Below are 17839 nucleotides of genomic sequence, written 5' to 3'. Positions count from 1 at the left end.
CAAAGTTCATTAAACTAATTGCAAAAATATCCAGAAAACAGCCTGGAGATGTGCATTGCAAAACTTGAAAAGTAATTATCAAGCATAGAAAATCAAGGTGTAGGTGACAGAAAATAAACACATTAGATATAGAACTTTACAAACTTGATTTATAGCATTAATGAGATCAAAACATAGGTGTTATACACAGCTCTAAGCGTTCACTGGTATGGATCTGGGCAACCTCATTCGCACCAAGGATATGCAGCTCAAAAAACCTCAATAAAGTTTAACTACCCAATTACATTAATCGTGGCAGGAAAGCATCAGGTCTCTTAAAACAGAGTGTCAGTAAGAGCCTTTCAATAAGTACATGTGTGGAAGGCCATAAACTAGAAGCCTGTCTCAGTGCATCACATTGCACAGTAAGTTCCATAGTCTACAGGCACAAAGACAGTCCCTATGAAATCCTAACCACCCGCAGCACGGCTGATCTGAGGCATGAGCCTCCTATTAGTGTGGTTTTGTAGCAATAGGACTGTAAGAACACAAAGAGAACTGCCTGGCTTCTGAATACAGAACATCAGGCCCTTGGAGAGAACTTCAAGTCTCCTTGGAGAAGAATAGGGTAATAGAGCAGCAATTCAATCATTTTCTTTTCCTTTGCATGCTACATGCAGAGTGGTTGAAGAGCTCGGCACGTGCTAGATGCATCTCTGGAACAGAGTCTGATAATTCACATTCATAAGCAAAACAAGGGACAAGTGCAAACTCTAAATAAATGATGGAACAATTGAAGCTATTTAAAAGAGACTAATTAGCACCTAATTATTTAAAGTTACCCACTACCATATCTACACATTCAGATCCACAAATACTATTCAAATCATTTTTTCTAATAGAAATTTTGCAAACAAAATGGGCACTTCTCCACCCCTAACAAAGATTTTAAGCAATGTACTCAATGAAAGATCCGTATCCATATTGAGATCCATGTCAGAATAGGACAGACTCTCTTTGCATTACACTGCAATAGAAAAAAGGGAAACAAGAGGACTTGCTGATGCTGATAGAAGAAACACACTAGATCTGAAGCTTTCCACAATAAGAAAGATTATATATTACATTTCTGTTCATCTTATATATGTTGTGTGTATACAGCAGAGCAGTTCAAGCAGACATAGAATGTAATGCGAAGTTACTGAAATAATTCTACATTCCATCGATAGCACAACAGCCAAGGTTTGCAGAAACTACTGGCAGTATTGCCTGCTCAGTCAGAGACAGTTTGGACCTTATTTAGGGGATCTGATTTTGGCCACTGACATCAAAGATATTCAAATTTAGAAGTTGCTTACAAAATGTTTTTCAATATCTTCCTTATTTACATAGTGTCTATGTGAAAGAACACTGCTCTAGTCTCAAGGGTGATAAACTGTGTTTTCTTTTGATTAGGGCATCACTTTTCAAGAGAGACTTCATGTATGAGCATGGCCATTCACCTAAGCATAAATATTGGAGTTACACATCCTTTCACATCTTGAGCATTTCTGTGACAATCCATTTAACTAGGAGGCATTTTTAGGCTCTGCTAAAGCATGACTGACATTTCTGTTAATTCCTAAGGAACACTAAAATGCATACAGCATACCTCAGGGAAGATAAGAGACCAAGGTCCTCATTTTATGTTAGTATAAATCCTGGGTAACTTCAATGAAGTTAGAGAATTACTCTGCTTCCCAGTTCAGTATTAGCGTACAGCTGCGTATGGCTGTCATGTTAACTTGCTCTAGAGTAACAACTCAATTCAAATAATCTGAATTCGCACACATGGCAAGAAAAGAAAGCCCAGTTGTTTGACCTGACAGCACCACTTTAAATTGTACTCAGTAGCTGTTTAAGCCATTTTTGTGCAGTCCTCTAAGACTGAAAATAATTGATTTTTGGATCATTCTGGGTGTGTGCTGTATTTACATACAAACATGACGGTTGAGATGTCTCTGATGGGTTGTTTTGAGCCACTTTGGTGCTTCTAAGCCACTCAGGTTCCAAGACAGCAATTTATTCATGCAGTAGAGCCACAATGTAAGTTTTTCCACAGGGCTCAGGCAAAAGAAGACAGACGTGCCATCATCTGCCTCCTGTCAATGTCTTTAAAGTCCTGAAAGATAATATCTGCATGCAAACAAACAAATGGAAACTATTTACCTATTCTGATGTCTAACAGAAAAAGCTCCTACCTGCCATCCCACCACATCACTGCAGGGGCAGATTTACTCCCTTACGTATCACAGCATAAATAGAATTGAGATCTATCTTATAGTGCTCAGCCATGAATTCTTATTACATAATCTAGTTTCACGGAAAAAAATCTTGTTTAAACAAAATACATGTATGTTTTGGGTGATAAAGAAAGTTCATCTGTACCAGAGTAGCACCAGACTAATGGTAACAGTAATAAGGAATTGATAATCTTTAGTTTCCAACATATGCAAGGAGTGATTGCATAAAGTGTAATTTTTTCTATAGGAAACCATTTATAGTTAAAAATGGATGTTTGTTAATATTGCTAATTTGACAACAGAAGAAGCTTGTGCTGTTCTTACATAGAATATGTCAAACTGTTTGGAAGTGTCAAAATAAAGAACTTTATCCTGAAGGAGCTGAAGAAAACCTCTGGTATTGATAACAAAACTGCCTGTTCTAGGAGCTTATCAGAAAGGCAAGTATCAGCACTGCGAGGGCCTAAACTCAGATTAACCTTTTTCCAGTTGCCGTGAGGAGACTATCACATCCACTTTTCAACATTCTACTTTGAAATCATTTATGAAATGCAGTTATGGGTAGGAAACAAGGTAGAATTTTTGAAAGGGAAGGATATGAACAACATTCTGCATACAACAGTTGAAATAGTCATTTTGTCAACTCTAAAAGCTAGAAATCTTCAGAGTGGTCAAAAGAGCTGTGTTTTGTGCAGTCTCCTAACACAAGACCTCAAAATTGAGCTCTGATTTTTTAGCACAACACAGACAACTATTAGTTACCAGCCTGGCTAGAATGATGCCAGCTAGTTGCAGAAAATACATGATCTCACAGGAAAGGAAACGACTAAATGTTTTGTCTACTAGGAGTTTACTAAGAGTCAGACCATGGCAAAACTCATAACTCATGTTAGACTCTTCAGGTGGAGGAATATTATGAAACATTACAAAAAACAAACAAAAAAAAGAGTAAAATACTTATTTTGGTATGGTGAATGGTATCTGTCACATACTTTGATGCATCAGACAAGTATCATATATACATGATATGTACCATCAGATTAATGGTAGAGAGATCTCTCTTTCTCTGTAGCAACATCGGCAAGAAAAATCTGAAGCTGGAAAAGTTACTGTTTGCTTGAAGTGTTCCAAGCCAGGAATGCAAAGATTGCATCTGACACGTTCCCTTTTATGTTGTAAAACTGTGCAGGGCCAGGCTGCATGGGGGTTTTGGGCAACCTGATCTAATGGGAAGTGTCTTTGTCCGTGACAAGGAACTTGGTGATCTTTAAGATTCCTTCCAACCCAAATCGTTCTGCAATTCTGTGATTCTAAGTAAGGTAGTTATACTTTTCATATATGTCACAATTGATTAATCTGAAACAGAAGTCATGGAATCATAGAATCACAGAATCATAGAATGGTCACCTACTTCCAGCCCTATAGGCAGGGACACCTCCCTGCAGACCAAGTTGCTCACAGCCCCATCCAGTCTGGCCTTGAATGCCCACGGAGGGGGCATCCACAACCTTACTGGGCAACCTGTTCCAGTGTCTCACCATCCTCACAGTAAAGAACTTTTTCCTCATACCTAGTCTAAGTCTATCCTCCTAGAGTTTAAAACCATTTCCCCTCATCCTGTTTCTAATATGCCCTAATAAAAAGCCCCTCCCCAAATTACAGACCATGGGGAGCCTTATAATAATTACATTATTATTTCTTAATGGAAATACTTCCTTATTAAAATAAAATCCTTTTCCTGATGAAAAGAATTGTTTTTCTTGGCAGTCAGAATCTGGAATAATGGGGTTTGTCAGTCTGCAAAAAGAAAAAGAAAAAAAAAAAAGAAAAAAGGCATTATCTCAAAGTATTTCTTGTACAGTAAATATCCCCTATTATTCTCAAAGAAAGAGCACTCAGTGAGCTACAGGAAAATTGGGAGAACAGGGGGAAGTGTACCTGATGCTCAGAGCTTACAAGTGTACTTGAAGCTAAATAACTCACAAGCAAATCTGATTACTGAGTTCAGTAATCACTACCATGCCTAATCAGACAATGTTTTGTGCCATGATGAAGAAAAGACAGCGATCTGGGCTTCGACTTTTTCCATCTGACTGACCATTCAAATTCAGCGATACTTTGGAGCCTTCTGCCATCCTGGAAATAGCAGCACATGACTTCTCGGAAGGAGAAACACAAGCTGGAGTTCACAAAATACAGCCCAAAAGTACTGCCTCACAGTATGCAATCCATTGGCAAGCTGGAAAAATATTTGTTTGGGTTGCTCCACCCTGAAACTGATGAACGTGCCTGTATGTGGGCTTACATTGTAATAGCCTGTCTCAAGCTGTCACAGTAACATTGGCCTGGACTTGTCATGGTTGCACTAATGGAATTTATTTCTCATTTTTCCTGCAAAACGTTAGTTATTAAATATAGATGAGAAAAACAGCTGCTTAGCTGAAAACAGTGATCTGTCACTTCTAGAATATACAACAAATTATATATTTCCCATACCTCAGCTACCTGACACATACTTGGATTACATTTCTTCCTACCTTACAGGTCTTGCTAATATAACCTCAGTAAAATCTACACTTGGTAATCAGTTTAATTTACTGCATAAGAGCATTTAGTATTAATTACCATGTTCTCTATGGCTGTACAAAGGTAAGCCAGCTTAAAAATATTCAATTACTTTTGTGCTCTTCTCCAAAGCATAGAAACAGTACCACTGTGCTGCAATCACTGTAAAGAAATTGGAAAGAAATAAAAGTTAGCAGTTAGAGTTGTCTGCAAAGACTGGCTCTGGGCTACCACTAAAGCACTTGTGTAAAGAGAGAAAAAGAAGTCAAAAAGGGTGACCAGTTCATCACACCAGTAAAGGAAAAATGACAACACTGCCATCATGTTGAAACACAAAACATAAAAATTAACAAATCAAAGCCTACAATTTTACAATGACATCTTTAATAAAAGGTAAGAACACTTACATTAATCAGTACATCCTTTCAAAGAGGAATAGGATGATTTCAATATTTGTATTAAACAGAACAAACATTTGCACTAATCCAAAGTGACAAGGCTGTCAAGGAACCCAGGCCATTGCCCAAGACAAAAATACGAGGTAGCCAGCTTTGCACAAGCAAAATCACCAAGCCACCAGCAGGGCAGAAGAAAGAAAGAACACAGCTCTACATGCCTGATAGCAAGCGGAGAGCAGCTCTTTGGCTCTCCCTATCGGATGGAAGGGGCAACACCCCATTAATGTGTCCCAGTACATTAATGTGAAGTATAGCTCCTTCCCTGCTCTGAAGAGTTTTGTTCCATCTTTTGATAATTATAAAAGTGCTTCATGAGACAAAGGGAACCTCTTGTCATTTCACTGTTGAGTCAGTGGATAAATCCAAAACTGAGACCAATGATAAAGTGATTTTGCTTCTTTAATAAGAATTCAGTGGACATGCTGAGTGGGTAAAAGCTAGCAGGAGCACAAAATAGCAGGAAAATGAAAATGTATTATCTTGAGCAGTTCCACTTCCTTCTCAGCAAGAAAAGGGCTGCATTCTAGAATGTGGGGCTAGTTGTGGTTAATTTGATGCAATATATATTGTAGTAACAACAATGCAGACACAGTCTCTGGAAGAGAAGCTACCCATCTCTAGAGGAATTTGAAAAGCCATGATTTACATCAGCAAGCATTGGAATAGGCCTGCAAAATGGATTTAGGCTGTGGGTCCTTGGCTGTGCAGGAGGAAACATGTCTGTCTAAAACAGAGGCTAAAAAGATTCTTCCTACCAGAGAAAGGTACATTTACACTCAACCTACCTATGTTTTTTCATGAAACAAATTGTATCTGATGCAGTCATCTGTAACTTTAATGCAGAATGACAAAGAGATGGAAGAGCTCCAGGAAACATCTACTGAATGGCACTCAGGACAAGTGGCCCCATCAAAAGTGACCCTTTCATCCATTCAGTCACAAAGTCACGTGCATGTTAGCACTGTAACTCAGTAAGTAAGCTGCTAGCAGGGCCTGGGTTAAACAAGTACGTGCTACTGCGTGGGCAGCAGAAGTAGATACTTCAAAAAGAATGCAAAACAGCAAATATACCAAAATCAAAAGCCTTAAGCAAGTGAATAGGAGAAAATATAGAACCAAGACAAAATAAAAATGCTGAATTTTAACTGTTTTAGCAAGAGTTTTGTGTAATTTGAAGAATTTCGGGGAAATTCTTTATAGTGTGCTCACATGAGTTTGTTTTGCTCTGCATTGTGTTGGCATTGCTGTAAGTAATACACCTACAAACGACCAACATCTTCAGACATCTATGTTGTCATCTAAGAAAAATGGCTGTGAGGAAGGGAGAAGGGAGGACTGGACTGAATGGCAAAAGAAGGAAAGTGAGATTACAGGGGTTTCATCCTGTATGGAACCTCAATCCAGCAGTCTGTATTAGTTTTCATGCTGTGCCGTGTAAAAGAGAAAATATGGTTTAGGAATAGACGGTGAGGAGGTGGAGGCAGAAGGAAATACATTGGATACAAAACTGCCAACAACTTTTCAAATTTGAGATGAAAGAAGTTTTAAGGAGTATGTGAGAAGCAAAAGAACTTGGCCCTCTTTATTTATCTATTTAGGATGCAATGGAGTTAGCTTTTAGATAAGGAATAAAATGGATTAGATGAGGGATGTTACCTCTGAAATAAGGAGATAAAGAAGCTACATGTTTTCATGTAGCTTCCAGATTTATACCAATACCTTAACTATCACAGTGCAAACAAGGCAAGCAAGGAATGGCAAATGAACAACAAAGTACTGGAGTGCATGGTGTGCTAGCTGTTAAATGTCTTGACATCACACAGATTTTTGATAAAAAATAAAGAATGAAGTTCAGTGTTTATATCTCTGTAGCAGTTACGTCTAGAACACGGTATTCTCTCCAGTGTCTGCCTTTTCCACCAGGTATGAAACCACTGTCTACAGTTGGGTAGGGTTGTTTCATAGCCATACCGTCCAATCAGTCTGAAAAAAAAATTGTGCTGTAGGTAGACAGTTTTGCTTTGCACTTGAAGAGCTCCAGCTTGCCTCATACTTGGAACAGGGAAAGACGTTTTTAAAGAGTACATGGAAAGAGAAGGCTCACGCAATGAGGGAGTAATTAGCTTGTATGGCAGAGCTCCTCCTAGATTACTCAGAGGATGGGATAAGGGTAACAAGCAAACTCTTGAGTTGGGAAAGAGGGAGGGGAAAAGAGCACTCTCCTGGTCTGTGTTTGGGAGTCTCTTGAGTCAGCTTTGCACAACTGCAATACAAGACCATTTAGAGGTACTGAAGAAGCTCATCTGACCAGGTAACAAAATTCCTCTTACTTATTTCACTGTAAGAAAAAAGTAAGTGGATATTCAATATAGTATGAGGTAGTAGTAGCTCATGGTGCTACTACTAGCAATGCACAGTGCCATTCAGAGAAGGAAAAAGAACACAGTGCACCAAGTCTTCAGAAACAGCTGAGAGAGTGGGAGTTGAGATCAAACCTAAATTCCCCAGCACTACATTTCGCCCATGCACGGTGTTCTGAGCAGTTTGTAAGTGCTGTGGAGAGGACATCTAATGCTATACATAGACACATGCCTGCAAATGGGTACCACATTACTATTTTATTGTCTTTGTAAAAAGAAGAGAATGCTAGGCATAAGTTTAACTGTGATCATTTTTCACTTCCCACAACTGCAAAGCTGCCAAGTCCCTGCCAGATGCCCAAGTAAGATTTGTGGACTGCTGGAAGGAGCCTACACCAAGTAAAGGAGTTTGGGATTTGGTTTTCTTCTGGTTTTCATTTTCTCCCTCCTCCCTGGATAGTGGATGATGGCATTATCATGGATGGTGCATTTGCTAACAAGAAAATTCTTATGAATTCTAAATACAAAAACCATTGAAGTCAGAACACAGGGCACACAAGGTTGGCCTGGTGTATTGGCTGTTTGAAATTTAAAAGAACACCAGTGACAACAGAGGAGAAAAAGAAATATAGAAAAAAAAAAACTTCCTTATGTGGAAAGAGAAAATGTTAAATTCTGCTGTCTTAACTACTGTAAGATTCAAGTTGTGTCAAGGCACTAAATTCTACTTTATATCAATGTAAAGATTAAGTCATCAAATTATTCTGGAGTTTTCTTTAATTCATTATGTTTAAAAACTGTAGGACATTCAGTAGTGCTGTGGATGGGTAAAGAGAAGGGAGAATGTGTATTGAACCACCCTTGTCACATAAAAAGGAAATGTCTGCAAATGTCCCAGACTGCTGAGAGCATGGGATTGTCAGAAAGCTGATTTTAGAAATCTCTACTATGAAGGTAGAAGTAAACACAACACCTGCATAGGGCTCAACTACTTTTTGGGCCAGCTTTCTGATCTCAAATAGGGAAGGGGGCAAAGGAGATGTTCTATTAAGGAAATACAGATGTATAAATTACTAATTAGACTTTGAATACTACTCTGAATAAAACTGGGGTTTGGGTAAGTTAAAGGTAAGCAAAGCATCCTCCAATGGATAGTGTGTATCTCATGCAACTATCAACCACGAGAGAGGAAACATTGTACGTCCTGTCTTTTGATCATTACAAGTCACTTGAGGATCACGAAGTAATCACACTCCAATATAGACAAATTTACACTGTTTTCCACCGTATTTATTTGTACATGGTGCTTGTCCTTTTGCTGTCTGATCTATGGCCTGGAAACCAATATTAGTAGGAATTTCAGGGATGCAAAATCTCAAGGCTGGGGACTAAACTTTTCTTTCCTGACTTCTTTCTTTAAACCTTTGCTCTTTCAACCCATATTACTGCAAGAAGGAATGATTTCAGCTACTTTGCACATCAAGAAGATTGACTGTTTACCTAACTTCACTCTTTTCCCTTCCTCCCCAGACTGTCCTGGTAGATATAAGCCATTTCATTCAGAACTCAGTGGAAAATCACTGAGCTTTGTTTAATTTATAGCCTTCTCCATCTCATTTTTAGTGAGTACAAGCATGAAATAAGAAAAAAAGCAAAGCTTAAACTTGAAATCAGATACCCAACCATCTGCTCTTAATAGAGTTACAGAGATACACACTATTTCTCAGATTAACACTGCCTGTAATACCTTGTATAACAGAATATATGATGACCCATGATACATACCAGCCATCCTTGTAGTTAGATACTGTAATCCTGGAAATCTTGAGTTTTATCATGACTTTCATTTCAGTAAAAAGTCAATAATAAGGTCCTCATGGATGCAACACCAGAAAGAAAAATAAGAACTTTGTACAGAAGGAATCAGAAAGCTTGCAAGGAGATAAATCAGTAGGGGTGTGATGATCAGGCCACATAGGTGGGGAAGTTCATGACATTTTGTTGTAGGAATGAGTCATGAATTCTTCACTAACTGATTCATCTGTAGCACATGAAATTTTAAAGAGGACACATACAGAACAGTCTGTGTTTCACGTGGAAGGCTCAAAATTGAAGAAAACAAGAGAAGAAAAATGTATATTAACAAAGAGAACTAAGTTTTTAAAATTAGTATGGTAGTCTTGGGTTTGATCAAGAAAAGGTCAGCTTAACTTTTCATCTTTTGAGAGCAGACAATAACTAATCACAGAACAGACACTTTTTTAAAGTTATTGTTGCAGACTACACTGATTTAAAATGTTCAAAAAGAAGAGATTCATCTTAAATTGGAAACTGTTTCACATCTCATGCACTTCTGGTGGCTCTTCACTGCTTTTAGAGAAGTGAATTAGTTTTGTATGTATTTATTTAAGACAGCTTATTTAGATGTAATGGATTCTCTTATGGCCAGTCTACGCAAACTGAAATGTACGAAGTAACCAAGTAATGGAAGATAATATTTTCTTAAACATTCAGAAGTCTGAAACATTGGACTATGTTATAATTACTTCTATAAGGAGATATTCAATACACTTTTCAAGATGATTTTGTATATTTAATCAGTAGCTAGCAGTAGGAAATTACAGAGCTGGTGCTAATTTTCAAGTCATTGAAATCACAGAATATCCCAAGTTGGAAAGGACCTACAAGGATAATCGAGTCCAACTCCACACAGGACCACCCAAAAATCACACCATATAGCTGAGAGCATTGTCCAGATGTTCCTTGAATTTATCTGTGCTGTAGCATAAATAAAGGAAGAAGAGGATTCGCTAACTTCTTCTGATGAACAGGAAACCAAATGTTTACCTCTTCTAAGGAAAGCAAAGCCAGCGTTTTCAGCTTTCTGTAGAAACACTGGTGAATGTTTTAAATTGATCAATTTAAGATGAGTTGGAGGAGTCATAGTGGAAACTGTTGTAACTGATGAAGATATGTTTAAAGTTGAAGTACTGTGAAGCAAAGAACCTTGGAAAGCTTTTTGGACTGAAAACATGAAAAGCTTCACTCGTCAACTTAATCTACATGGATTCACCAAAATACAACGTAGCTGCAAAAGATCTCCTCTGGTTCCTGAATTTCCAGCAGAAGAAGCATTTGCTGCTCACAGAAAGGTATGCCAGTTGCTCCACACACAAACCAACTCGCAACATTCTGGGAGGGGGGATGAAGATTCCAATAAAATAAGCCTTAGTAGTAGAGGAGATGAAGATGACAGTAGATGCTCTGATCTCCGTTTCTTTCTTCTGTTTCCAGGTATTTTAGAGGTAGCATTGCTGAATAGTAGAAATATGGATGAAACAGATTTAGCTTATAGCCGAATTTGAACCCATGGAATGAAAGATAAATAAATCAGGATATGATGAATCTATTTATTTCAATACATTTGCAACATATCTTTTTTTTTTTTTTTTGGTTAGCCTAAGCTCTAGGATTAAGCTGACCGATAGACCCTTTTGATATCCTTGTTTGTCTTTAGCAATTAAAAATCTTCCTGTATCTTGCTGTCTTTCAGTCCCAAATGGATAGGAACTAATTCTTCTCCTTTGCATTTTTTAGTTATTCTTTTAATATCACTCAAGAGAGATGAGCCACAACTGCTCAAATGCTGCCAGAGAAGAGCTGCCCTGAAGAGATGAGAGGTGGCTGCCCCTGCCCTGCAGAGAGACCTGAATGAGAGCCACCTGAGGAGCAGCCCAGGTGCCCAGCCCAAGTGGGGACCAGATGCTAGGCAAGACAGGAGCCTGATGGCAATAGAAAAGGAGGGAAGGGCAGAGACAGTGGTACCCACAGGCCCCTCACCACACAAGTGCATGAAAAACATTGCCGCCCATGCTGGCACTGCTCCAGCCCTGCCAGACCCACCCTGTTGCAGCAGCACAGAGGGAGATGTGTCATCCATGGCCCCCTCTCTGCTGCCACCATGCAGCAGCCAGACCTCAGCTGCCACTTCTGCTCCTCCATCTCACACAGCACCCACTTCTACAGCTGGCCCACCACAGCACCCCCAGGCAGCAGAGTGACAGGCTCCTTGGGCCCTCCTTCCCCCACTCCTTGCAAAGGCCATGCTGGCAGCAGCCACACTGATGGAACCTGCCCCAGTTGCAGCTCTCACAGGGCACACGCAGAGGATGGAGCAGCACCCTACTGCAGGGCCCAGTGCAGACGATGAAAACGGCAGAACCAATTACAGATTCATAAGTTGAAAGGTCACTGACAGATCTGGAAAGATGTTTAAATAATAAACCTTGCCCATTCTCAGGTCCTTTTATGTATTTATCTATTTGCTTATTTAATAGTTCTGGAAATGAAATGTTTGAATAGTGAACCTTTCCAGTTGTCAAGTCTGTATTCTGTCAGTGAAGTCCACACCAGAACCCAAAGTGAAATTTTCATTCTTCTCAAACTTACTGAATGGAAATGGATACAGACCAAAATCAGCATTTCTGCCACAGGTCCATGTCCACACAGATGCCAAAGTGTGCCAAAATCACCATTAAAAAAAAAAAAAAAAAAGTATAACCTGTTTCACAATAGATAAGCGTAGGAACTCTCCCTTTCCCCTGCTACCTTTTAGCTGAGAAAACCACCGCTCACAGTAAACACACAGGGAATACTAACTACTAAGCACCTCCTCTGGCATCATCCTATCCCAACACACACAACACAGTTACAAAGAATAGAGGAGCATGAAAAAGAGTCTGCACTTCCCACATCCCACATCGGGATGCCATGATTATATATAGAAAAGAAGGAGGAGGTAATCTCTGTGGCCCTTAACCAAAGAATCTACAGCTTTGCCTGCCCAAACAAGGGGCAGCTAAGCTTTCAGTATTGTTCTTTTCTCTTTACCCATGCACACAGAACAGGGTTAGGTACATAGAGCCACCGCAGGAAAAACAGAAAAGAAGGGGAAGCCTGCAGAACTTTTTTCTCTGGGCCTTTGTTTTGAGAGGCCGAGGAAGTCTGACACCATGGTACGAGTCCCCCAGAACACAGCCACAGACTCAGTCTGCCTCGTGCCTGAGTGGGAGTGCTGATGGGAACGTCCGAAAAGAGCACAGTATAAATCTCCAGCAGACAGCTGTGTAAGACACAGCCATGTTACCAAGGACAAAAATGCAACCCCACTTATTAGACTAGATCCTCTTCCAGCCACGTCAGTCACTTGAGTCATTCTGCAACAGCTTAACTAGCGGATCACCGGGGCATTTGCTCAGCTCCTGTGAGCCCAACTCCCCTGTGACAGAAACCAAACACAGGACAGCCTTTAATTTCAGTGAAATCAGGAACAGATCAGATCTGGGGAATGTGAGGCTTTCAACATGCTGAATCACATTTGTTTCTCAGGCGCTGCTTTTTCTTGATCCTGAATAATTCCTTGCCCATTGCTTTAGGATCTTCTGGTCTGAGACTCCTTTCTTTCCTTAAAAAAAGGGACTTCAGGAAGTTTAACTCAGTAAGTGGTACAGTAAGATGAGGACCTGATGCTTTTTCAAACACAGACGGTATCATTTGATGCTTATGGAGTTAAAATAATCCTGGACTATGTCATATATGTTACAAGATCTACCAAAGACAGCAAAAGGAAATAAAACTGTTTAAACAGCAGCTGGAGTGATGACAGATCCATTGTAATCCTTCAGCTGCTTCCCACAATCTTGAAAGTTTGAGTCAAACTGTATCAACGCTAAAACCACTCTTTTTCCCCTCTTATCTCACCTTACTTACCTTTTTAAAGTTTACATTTCATAGATTTAATAACTTCCACAAATAGGGACATGTTGTATGAAAGACTCCTTAATGCTCGTGAAGCAATTTCTTGCCAAATTCTCTGATGGCCATCTCAAAGGTTTCTGTGGAGTATAATATATCTGGCATGCATCATTGGAAGAGACAACATATCACATTCATTGCATTATCTAAAAAAACAATAGAAATATTATTGTTTTACACAAGATGACATAAACAAGCACGCAAGACTTCTGTATGGGAACTGTTAATCACAGCCGGAACCCCTGATTGAATACCTGAGGCAAGCAGCGAGTCAGCCGTGGGAGCACAGGTGAAGGCAATTCAGCTGTGCTACTGGAAAGGGTGGAGCCTGGCTGCATCTTTCCTAGACCCCATTTAAGTGCTGACTGCCACTGAGGAAGGATCTCTTTCTGGAGACTGTGCTCCTTGTGGACTTTACTGCAAGCTTATGATACTGCTGTGCATTTGTATTTGTTTTGATTATCTTTCCATCGTGATAATCTTCCTAAGCCTAACCTTTGTACACCTATTGATTGTACAACTTCTCTGATAGACCTGTCTGGCTCATTACAATAATTCTGCTTTAGTATTTCTACCGTTCACCGGGAATCTGACTTTCTTATTTAAAATAACCACTGTAAGTCTTGCAGCTAAAAACTTGCCACAGACATCAGACACGAATGTCACAGTGACAAGCTGCTTCTAAACGACTCTCGCAAGGCTCTGCACAGCCCTTTCTTTAACCTAGCCTACATTTCAAAAGCCCCTGAAAACTTTTCATCTCGTAAGGAAGTTCAAATAGTAAAACATATTAAAACAAATATGATTGACAATCAAGTGTCGTATCAGAGAGCAAGCAAATAGAAAACAGATTTTTAGTGATTATAAAATTTGTTGATGCTTGTAATTCTTCAAAGACTTTTAGATTCTGGTTTACCTGCTGAGAACTCATCCCTTCCTTGGATGGATAAGAAACAAAATGCATATCTGATAGTTCTGCCTTCCACTGAGATACAACACTTCACAAAAGAGCAAGTTCTGTATTAGTATTCATTTATCAACATTTTCAGCAATGAAGAATTGCTGCATTGTTAACTCTGACTCTTGCTGTATCAAAATAGGATGCATTCCAGCAGTGAGGCATATCATGTGCAATTTAAGAACGATAAAGCCATGCATTAATAAGCCAGATCTGCACAAGTACATCTGTCATAGAAGTTCTCTGGGTGAAAAGGATGTCCTGGTGCTTCGGCAAAAGGTTTCCTAGAGCTTCTACATTTTTGTAACAAACAGTGGGAGCTCAGGGTCAGTGTAAAGAACACCATAGCACATAGCCACAGTTACTAGAGAAGAACAGTGTATAGTTCAGATGTGATTTCAGACCACCTTAGTTAGCAGCACATTAATCTGCACGAAATGTTTATTTCAGTGAGCACGACAGGGGCTCAAAAAAAAAAAAGAGTGTCTCATGCAGGTCTGCAGATTAGTCTAATTAAAATGAATTAACCAACCTCAAGGTTGAATTTAAGTACAATCTTCTCACGAAGACACGATCACTTCCTTGGAGCACTGCCCACATTTGTCACGGTTGGACATTTTGTTCAGAGCAGACATAACATTTTTATAATATGCAGCGTGTAGGATAAAGCCGCAGCAGTTTGTCATGGGTGGGCTGATCCTCGCCCACTTGAGTTAGACAGGTTTCAGAGGACTTGTGAGAACAGCAGAGAGCTCCTCTTGTGATTAATAAGTACACAGCATTGTTTGATCTCCCAGGAAACGGTGCTGTTTGATTTGGGCACGCTGTGATGAAATGTCAGCTGTATCAGCCCTGTCCTTTGTTCCTCTATCTATCTTCTATCAGATGTTAAGGAGACATCACTATTTCTACTGGTTTTATATGATTATCTTTGCATTGTTTCTCAGTGCACCACCCAGACCTTCAAGATAAGGAGCAGTTCTGATATCTTAAAAAAAAAAGTTCTCGAGACTTATGATTCATCAGTGGCAACAGTCTTTGGTTTCTCCTGCAATAATCATTATGCCTAAGTGTGAGTGATCAGCAATTAAGGGATCTATCTCAGAGAACAGGAGGGAACACAGCATTAAGTAGCCTACCAGTACTAGCGCCTGTTGGCTCCTTATCAGACTCTGCATCCATGACCAAAAACCACATGCCTGTTTACAGGCTGTCAGAAAAGGAAGCAGCCTCTTTCCCAGCATCGCTTCGGGTGGGTCAGCTGGTCAACCCACACCGAGAGTCTGATATCCTCTGCTCCTGGCAGCTGGGCCCTACTATGGGGCTCACAGCAGATGTAAGAACCGGGCAAACGCTTGTTCCAGTCTAGGACTCAGAGAATAAACTCTGTTAGATGTGAAAAACAGGGAAATACAATTCATTTGTGCTAACCTTCGATCATCAGACCTGTACAGAGCAATAATTCAACATGGAAAGGAGTTAAAATACAAAATGCAGTACTAGAACTCAAAAATGAAATTAGCAGTATGTTGCACTTTTAAACTGTACCTCCTCTTGCCCGAAAGGTCTCTTTGTATGTTTAAGGGTGCCCAAATAAAGCAACACAAAGTCACAGCATACCAGTTCCACCAGATCCACGCCTTCCTTACCTTCATCTTACACTTCATCTGCCACCTCACCCTGCTCCTGTATCTGCCGATCCTTGATATTGATAGTAATACAACTGGGTTTTTATCTCATAAGCCCATTAAAATGCTGCTTTAACACAGAAAAATTCTCTCTACACTTTTTTAAGGCAAATGGGTTGTTTTATTTTAGCTCCACCCACAAGCTGAGAAAAAAACCACATTTTTTGTCCCGAATTCAAATGCAGTAATTGCCTTCAGTGTTTAAAACATATTAATTACTGGTAACAGAAATGGGATTTCTTAATTTAAACACTGGATTAAATCATTAATCACATCTATGTCTGATCCAATATACGAAGCAGAAACAACAATAGTAATTCTCCCTCAGGATCTACCATTTCAACTAGCTGGAAAAAAAATGGTTTTTTTCCAAACAATGTAATAATGTTTTATGTATGTACTTCTCTTTTTTATCTCTCTTAATGTTTATGAAATAGAAATCAAATCATTACACAAAACTGCATATTAAGTATTTAGGCCCTAAAATAACAGAAGATGACAGGATGGTAAAGAATATAAAAATGAATTTAAGAGAAAACATTTTTTTAAAATGTGCCTTGTCATTTAGTCTCTTATAATTCAAGTTTTGAATTATGTTACATTAAAACTCCACAGTATTAGTCAAATAGGTCTCTGAAAGGAATACGGTTCTGGTCTATATGTAAGCACTGATGAACAATGTGAATTTTGCTACAGGATTTGTGATTCCTTTTCCTTTTTGAGAACATCTTCCATAACAGGTATCACAGATTTTAAAAAGGATAAACATCTTTTCCTTTCCATGTGATATCTCCATAAAAGTGAAGCTCTGCTCTCATCTTTGTGAGATACCTTCATGGGTATCCTCAGTACTTCAGGAAGATGTTGGAAATCAGCTGGTCAACTAATGGGGAATTTAGCAGAGCACCTCACCTGGAATTCAGTGTGACTTTATCCATTGCTTACATCAGTCTTGGGGAAGTCTGCTCCCTGCCCTGGAACCACAGCCGCAATGAACAGCCTGGCTGTAGGCTACACACGGCCATGGTAAGGTGCACTCAGCACAGTGCAAAAGCCTGGCGGTTCTCTTCTGGAGGAAGGTCAGAGGCAGCATCTGTACGTTGTCCCCAAGATTCCTGCAGGATCATTCAGTAGTGTCGTGTTCATGAAGTGCCCCTGTACCTCTGGCAGACATCTCCTCAGCTCCCCTCTCGGTGACCACAGCTCCCTCCTCATCTCCCCATGCCAACGGGTGCTTGGATTCACCAGAGGAGAAGGCTTTCCCTATCCATCATTCAGGAAATCTAAAAGCACAGGAGAACGTACTGGTTTGCATTTTACTACAGCTAGCACAAACCCTAAAGATATACAATGCAGACTTGGCTTCCTGACAGATGCCTTTTTTTTCCCTCTCCTTCAAAACATAATAAGCTCTAGTGCCTTCCATTAAACACTGGAGAAGTAAATCTTTGCCCACTGGTAAAAAGCAAGATTATTATTTGACTGTTTCGAGACTCATCAGTTCTCATTCTCTGGTTCCCATGGAAACTATCCCCAGTGAAGTTTGAGAGGGGCTACGTGCGCAGCAGAAATGCCAATAATAATGGAGAGAATTAAGTTTCTGCAGGGGGAAATCTTAAGTCATTTTGAAATTTTCTTCAGGCCTTGGATGGCAAATCATCTGCTAGTTTCATTTTTTTGCCAAGCAAAAGATGTAGAAATGAGTATTTTGCCACGTTGATTTCAGGAGTTCAAG

At 39.6% G+C, this 17839-nt stretch overlaps 1 long non-coding RNA gene across 2 annotated transcripts in view; it reads right to left on the bottom strand.

Moving 5' to 3' along the window:
* Nucleotides 1-4068: 4068 nt before the first annotated feature.
* Nucleotides 4069-17839, bottom strand: part of LOC128085279 (uncharacterized) — a 32136-nt gene continuing 18365 nt past the window's right edge. For both annotated transcript variants that reach the window (XR_008208870.1, XR_008208869.1), the window contains exons 3-4: nt 13414-13538; nt 4069-10958 (exon numbers count right to left, since the gene is read on the bottom strand). This is a non-coding gene — a long non-coding RNA (uncharacterized LOC128085279). The remainder of the gene's footprint in view (nt 10959-13413; nt 13539-17839) is intronic.

The sequence above is a fragment of the Tympanuchus pallidicinctus genome, unplaced genomic scaffold (genome assembly GCF_026119805.1).
Source record: "Tympanuchus pallidicinctus isolate F22 unplaced genomic scaffold, pur_lepc_1.0 scaffold3, whole genome shotgun sequence".
NCBI classification, from domain to species: Eukaryota; Metazoa; Chordata; class Aves; order Galliformes; family Phasianidae; genus Tympanuchus; species Tympanuchus pallidicinctus.
The sequence above is the reverse complement of the archived record's forward strand: the minus strand, read 5'-3'. Positions and strand labels throughout refer to the sequence as shown.